Raw genomic sequence first — 8,430 nt, 5'->3', positions numbered from 1 at the left:
ATAGGTTGGCTTTCAGTTTCAGACATATGTAGCATATGTCTGCTTTCAGTTTGGGTAATATGTTGCATCACATCAACTCTGGATCGAGGGATTAGTGTGAATGAATCTCTTGTACTAGAACTTGATTTACTTGAGTAATCAGTATTTACAACTGTTGAATCCTCGTCCATATGTGAGATGATATGACGTACGCGGTAGTTAGATTTTAGTTAGATTTTATGGGCATTTTTTTAATTTTTTTCTTCGGCTCCATCTATGTATTACAATACATTGTAATTTAATAAACTATTTTGTAAATTTTATATTTATGTTAGAAAAGATTATGACATATGAGTAATCATGATTACTATATTAGACAAAACAGAATAAAGAATTTTATCTAACAAATAAGATAAATTAAATGTACATAACACGATAGGTAAATATTTATGAGAATTTTGTAATCAATGAATGAATATTATAAAATTATTATGATATAGAACAATATAACATATATAAACTGAATATACAATTTCAGAAATTAAAATAATATATGTATAAATATTTTGTAATAATAATACCATAAGTAAAATATGAGAAGAAATTAATAGTTTATAAGCATATATAGTATCATACAATATTATACTATAAAGTAAAAGTAATATATTTTATTATAGATAAAGTAAATAAATATATTTAGTATTATCAATAGCAACCGTATCTAATCTCATAAATAAATATTGAAATAATAAAGACATAACATTTTAATAATACCTGGAATGCTGTATAAATAGTAAATTTCAGCTAACCAAATCAGACTATATATAGAAATGATGCCTTGCTATTAAGATAGAGCAGGAAACGATTGATTTTTAAGTGTTGCAGTACAATATGGAGATAAGAAATGACCAAATCTGCTAGGAAATGCCACAATAGGGAAATAATTTATTACCACATAATGGTTATAATATGTTAAAAACAAAATATAAGAAAGAAAATAAAACAAATGTATTTTAGAATTGACTTAATTGTACCAATATGCTACACACATATATTAAATCAGGAAAAAACTATAAGAATAAAGTAATTGAAACATATTTAGGAAAAAAGATAAAGTAAATAAAATGTAAAATAAGAAGAAATGAAGTTTTCAGAATAAAAAAATAAAAACAAATACGTATGATGTTAAAGGATATTATTATGTTAAAAGCTATTGAATTGTGTCAACTTTGGCTTTGCAACAATTATTTGTACTAATACAAACCGGTTTTTTGTGTTCCTGTTTCGAGGCCAACTGTTTGCACTGGCATAACTCTTTTTTTTGTTTCTATTTTTATGCATTATTTTGTTGGTTTTAATAGCTGATAAACGCCAATCAAAAAAAGAAATGTAATATAGTTATAAACAATAATATGTATTATTATACATGTATTAAAAAGAAGGAAAGCTATTATTGCTTCCTAAAAATAATTATAACAGAATAAGGGGAACAAATTTATATACAAATTTACGTCTCAATTACATCATAAATTTGGGCTTTTGAGTTATTTCATGCCCTTGCGGGAAATTTTCGGATTTCATCTTGTAATGTTTCTTCAAACAAACTTGTAGCTTATTTCCCGGTACATGTTAACCAAAAAAATAAAACAGTATTATAATCGGGAGAATTAAATTTTTGAATATAAAAAACAAAATTTTTGATAAAGAAAGACATTAATTTGAAGTAAAGCTTAGAACAATGTATAAATATAAAGTGTTAGTCAATGAAGGAAAAATAGCAACGAATGACCAAAGATGGATTGGAAAGAAAGAATAGTCAAGTACAGGCAACAAACATTAGTGAATGAAATATGAATAGCAGTGAATGATTAAAAGTCGACTGGAAGGGAAAAGTTGTCCAGCGCAGGTAAGAAAAACAGGAAAGTACAAAGTGGAGTTATATATATGACATCTAGTAATATACACGGCTGCCACCTATGTTATCAAGGAATTTATACCATAAGTAAGAAAAGTTTGTATACATTTGCTTCAGGTTATGTTCATTCGTTGTGAAGAATATATATCATGAGTAATTGAAACAAAATCTGGCAATATACATGGCTACCAGCTACATTATCAAGGAGTTTATGCCATAAGTAAGAGAAAATAGTATAGCTTAGAATAGCAATATACAGGATTACACATATACTAAGGAAAATAAAATATTTCAGTGTTCACTAAAAAATTTAGAAAGATATAAGTTAAAACCATAACTTTAGCCGAGAATGGGCTAAATGGAACAAAGAGAGAAACGCAGGGAAAACAAACAGAAGAATAAAATATAAAATCATAGACAGAACCGGCAAAGAAAAAACAGAGGAATAAGAGATAGGGCAATATAAAAAAATAAGAATCAAACAGTTTGTGCAATATACCTAGTTATACTAATATATCATATACATAAAATAAATCAGTGTACAAGGAAAAAAGAGCTTTATATTATACTGTAAATTGAGTAGAGATTATAAATATATGTAGAAACATTCAGGGAAGCATAGCATTATATATAAATATTTGGTTCAGGTTATAATCATCTATTGTCAAGAACATATACCTTAAGTAATTGGATACAGATTTAGCAATATATACGGCTGTCATCTACATTATTAAGGAGTTTATGCCATAAGTAAGACAATTTAGTATACATTTGGTTTAGATTATATTCATTTGTTGTGAATAATATATACCATAAGTAATTCAAACAAAATTTGGCAATATACATGGCTACTAACTACATCATTAAGGAGTTTATGAAAATAAAATATATTGGCATAACTCTGAAATAATAAGCGCAACATCAATGATAGCCATATATGTAATAACAATTACTCAGCACATGTTAACAACAAATGATATATAACATCATCATAACCGGAGAAGAATAAAATGTTTGAATTTAAGAAACCGAGTTTTTGATAAATAAAGGCGTTCTGTTGTAATAAAATTTAGAATACTGTGTAAATATCAAATGTCAGTTAATAAATTAAGAATAATAGTAAACGACCAAATATATATTGAAGAAGAAAAAAAGTGAACTGCAGAGGAAACAAACGGATATGTGCAAAATAGTATCATAGACAACACCAGCTTTTATAAATACAAATATATAGTAAAACTAAAATAAAAGGCAAATTAAAATATATTGGCATAAGTCCAAAATAATAAGGGCAACATCAATGATAGCCATGTCTGTAGTAACAATTACCCGGCACATATTAACAACAAATGAAATATAACATCATCATAACCAGAAGAGAATAAAATATTTGGATATTAAAAACCAAATTTTTGATAAAGATAAACATTATATCTCAATAAGATTTAGAAAACTTTGTAAATATAAAATCTCAGTTAATCAAATTAGAATAGAAATAAATGACTGAGATTGCAATAGAGAAGGAAAAAAGTAAAGTGCAGTATAAAACATTTCATATAACGAACAAACATAACATTATAAATTAATATTCTAGAACAAATCAACCAAAGTAAATTGAAAAAGTGAATACCTTATTCAACGAACCACGGGCAAAACGATAGATCAAAGAAAGCAACGAAAAATACTGAGCAACAGAAGTAGAACAAAGAGATATAAAGGAGGCAGTAAGGTTAGTAAGAAATGGGTAGTATCATTATGGTCTTTAAAGAGTGAAAAAGCAGAGAGAATAGAACATGGTAGATAATATTAGCTGAAAGACGAAGACAAAGAAAGAGTAAAAAGGTAACATACAATATATATACAGAAAGTTACTAATGTTTTGCTTAATCTCGGATACAAATCCCTGCAAATAGAAAGCAATAGAAGTAATGATTAATTAACAACAGCCGTCACACTGCATGAAGAGCACCGTAAAATATAACCAATAAATAACAGACAGTTATTTTTTGGTTATATATTATACAAAACGAAAAAAAAATACACATGTCAGAGTAAAAGAGTAACATAAATATTTTTACAATTAGATCACGACAAATAGTAGATATTTGTTCAAATTAATACAAATAAATCAAGATATAGTATATAAAAACAGGGGTGAAAAAATAAATAACATGAATAAAAAAATATGAAATTATGAAAAAAAAAATTTCACAAATATAACAGTCGAATAACAAATAAAATTAAAAACATAAACAAAACAACATGAAAAACGAACATAGATCTAAAATAGACGATCAAACATCCTAAAAAAGAATTAATAAAAACATAGATCTGAAAAACATGACCGAACCCATGGAATCAAAACAAAAATAATCAACAAAATGAAAGACGAAGCTAACAAATAACGTAATGGAACAAAAAAGTACCATGCATGTACAATAAAAAAAATAAAACATAAAACATCAAAAAATATATATATACAAAAGGAAAGAAGATGAAACACGAATAAATCTAGCCAAGAAAAAAAAAGAAGATCTAGAAGGTTACAGAAAGAAGAAAGATGAGAAACGAAGAAATCTAGCCAAAAATTTGAAAAAATAGACAGATCTAAAAGGTTGCAGAAAAGGAAAAACGGAAAAGAAAAAAATAGATCCAGAAACAAAGAAAGATAAACACAAATCTAAAAGATCATAGAAACCAACGAACGAAAAAAAAAGATAACCCTATTCAATCTAAGTGCGTAAAAATAAAACAGATCTAGAAGGTTGTAGAAGAAAACAAACGGAAGAAAGGAAAAAAAAACCCCCAATCTGAGTGAAAAAAAAGCCGCAGAAGATTGCAGAACCAAAAAAATGAAAGAGATAAATGACAACAGAAAGAAAGAATGAAAAAATTGCTGAAATCAACAAACGAAAAAAAAAATCTCAGGCTCAGTCTCGAAGAACAAAAACTCTAGAAGATTACAGAAGGAAACAAAAGAAGAAGGAGAGAGAGAGATCACTATAGAAAGAAGTGAAGGAAAACAAATGAAAAAGTAACAAACGAAATAAACCAAAAGCATCAGTAAATGACCAAAACGATCACAGCAACTAAAAACACAAAAAAACTAAAATGAAGGGCAATATAGTAAATTTACACTCAACAGGACATAACGGGAATTAAAATTTCAGCAGAGGAAAAAAGCAGGGCTAAAACGGGAAAGACACTGTTCATTGCACTGTAGCATGAATAGTGAATCCCGTCATCTCCTTTAGTATATGTATAATGTTTTTAATATTTTTTTATTATTTTCAGAAAATAGTTTTAAATTTATTAGTTTTTAGTTAATTAAATGGACAAATTTTATAATTTTTCTTGAAATTTATCACATGTTTCAACATATCTATTGAACTTTAAAATGTGCATGTTATACTTTCTGAACTCTGTCACGTGTGTCAACATGCTTCTTGAAGTTAACTTTGTTAAGTTGTTTAACAAAAATTATTATAAATGCCTCTCGAACTTTGTCACTTATGTCAATATGTCTCATGAACTTTAAAATTTACCTATTTGCCCCTCGAACTAAAATATGTTTCTAACTTTTTTCACTCCATCTTGATTTTATCAGTTTTTTTAAACATAAATATTAATATGATTATTAAATTACTAATTATCTATGATATTTGATGTTTATTGAATACCTTCTCCTCTAAAAATGTTAGTTAAGCATCAATTCTCAAAATATTAGTTGATTAGAGGTAATAAAGAGGGAAAAAATGAGAAGCAAATTTGTATAATGTAATGAATTTTGTTAGTTTTTTCTTAATATTTCATCTTAATAGAAGTACTCTACATAAAACATGTTTATGCTTTATACATATATAGCATTTTTAAATTTAAATGTGTTGAGGACATTTATCTTACTATACCTTTTTTTAAAAAAAAAATAACATAAACCTTAAAAAACTCATTAACTTAACAAACTTTAATGGTCAAATATCATAGATAATTAGTAATTTAATGGTCATATCAACATTTTTGTTCAAAAAATTGATAGAATAAAGATGGAGGGAGAACAGTTGGAGATATATCATAGTTCAGAGAGTAAAACAGGTACATTTTAAAGTTCATGAGCATATTGACACAATTGATAAAGTTCATAGAGTGTTTATAAGCATTTCCGTTAAAAAACTAAATGAGTTAACCTCATGGGGCATGTTAACACAACTGACAAAGTTCAGGCGAATAACATATACATTTTAAAGTAGTACTAAAACTTTGGACAGGCCGCCCGCGATTACCGAAAATTCTAAATTTTTACCCGATGACCGAGCCCGCCGGAGCCTGAATTTTCGGGCTGCCCGACCCAACTTGAGCAAGACTTTAGACGGGCTTCGGGCAAGTTTTGGCTGCCCGGGCTCGGTCGGGCAGCCCGAGACCGCCTGAGGTGCCCGACCTAATTTTTTAATATATTTATATACTATTATATATTATATATAATTTTGTTTATTAATTGTATATGATATGTATATAAATAATTTTTAAGTTTTTTATTGTAAAAATTATACAAAAATTATAAGGGAGATTGCAATTTGAAATTTAAAATGGACACGAACTATATAAAAAAAATTATCTATTTATTAATTTTAAATTTGTAATTCATGATTGTCTCGTTAAAAACCTTACCAAGAAAAACCTAATTGGGATAAAAATTTTATAAGGAAAAAAGAGTGCAATCATTCTGGGACGAATTACAAATTTAAAGAATTTATAAAGTCTATACAAAATTACAATAACACTGTACAAAATAAATAAATATTTACAAATTACAATAATAAAATTTAATTTGAAGCTGAAGGATTGTCTTCAAAATTAAAAGTTAATCTATTAAATTCATTGATCCATTCTTGGCTTGCCAGCGAAATTCTATCGTGTAAGCGTTGGTCGGAACAATCTCAATCCTTAATGAACACCAAAGCTTCAACAATGTCCTGTTGCAATGCATTTCTACGTTCCTCAAGTATTCGGCCAGTCGTACTGAAGGCTTGTTCGGATGAAACAGTGGAGACTGAGATCGAAAAAATATCCATTGCCAGTCGAGTTAGGATCGGCCAAGTTAATGCTCGTGCCCTCCACCACTGAACCAAATCAAACATTTCACTACCATTGTCAATTACTAAGCCCTCACTCAGGTACGCCATTAACTCATTGAAGCCGCCGCTTGCCGCCACCTCTTGATGAAGATCCACTCCCAGCTTCTCCTTGACCTTGAGTCGTCGTCGTCGTCGTCTTCTTCTTCTTCTTCAACCCGAAAATATTCAAGAATGAATGTGGATTGTCGTCTCGTTGTTGCGGTTGTTCTACACGAGGTGTGTTTCTAAACCCACTTTAATAAGAGCTATAGAGAGATAAGATTTTTTCCTTTATAATAAGAAATTGGTCAGAATAGTCGATATCTAAAAAGTCACCTAAGTTTTTTAATCTATTTTCTAAACCTTCTAATTTTAAACTAGGGTAAAAAAAAAATAACACTGAAACCATACAACATTGGTAATTTAGCCCAATATTTTTTAAACTTCTTTTCCATAGAAGCGATAGGAACTCTTAAAATCTCATGTGTCCTAAATTCACTAAATAAAATAATCATTCATAAAAGTTCTCCTAACGCTAATGGTGACGTTGGGTAATATGTTTCACTATGCTTTAAAATAACTTTGTGAAACTACCTAAAAAGTTATACAAAAGTTCAACAATTTACCAATCAGTTTAGTCTATAAATTTTGGTCATAATTTTACACTAACATAGCTTGTTATAGTGTCTTTATAGGGGATGCATTGTTCAAGCATTATATAAGTAGAGTTCCATCTTACGGGCATATTTAAGACTAATGCTTTAGGATTTTAATTACTTGCTTGTAGAAACCTAAACCAATCTTGTATTCTTTGATTACTACATTGAATCCATGCAATGTTATCTCTAATTCTTTTAATATGATATGACATTGATTTTAAACCGGATTTTACTATTAAATTAGTTACATGACATGCACAACTTTGGTGAAATATATCATTATTACCGAATAAACATAAATCCTTTTCAAAAAGTTCTATTGCTTTAGTATTTGCAGTAGCATTATCTAATGTTACAGCCATTATTCTATCCCTTAAACTATATTCATCAATGACAGATATAATTGTATTATATATTAAATCGGCGGTATGTGATCCTAGAACACATTTAAAACCTAATATTCTCTTATCTAAATCAAAACCTTTAAAATAATGTCCGATTACAGCTAAATAATCTTTGTTGGCAACGGCGGATCAAATATCCACTGTTAACGCAACGCAACAACTAGTAGAGTGTAAAAGGTTGATTAATGCTTCCCTTTCTTGTTCATATAATTTTAATACATCTTTCCTAAGAGTAGTTCTTGAAAAAATTTGTGCATTGGGGTTATGTACAATTTCAATATAACGCTGTCAATTCCTATGTTAAGTAAAACGAAGTGGCTGATCTAATATGGCTACTAATCGTGCCATTTCCATACGATCGA

This window comes from Morus notabilis, unplaced genomic scaffold, assembly GCF_000414095.1.
Source record: "Morus notabilis unplaced genomic scaffold, ASM41409v2 Scaffold247, whole genome shotgun sequence".
NCBI lineage: Eukaryota > Viridiplantae > Streptophyta > Magnoliopsida > Rosales > Moraceae > Morus > Morus notabilis.
The sequence above is the reverse complement of the archived record's forward strand: the minus strand, read 5'-3'. Positions refer to the sequence as shown.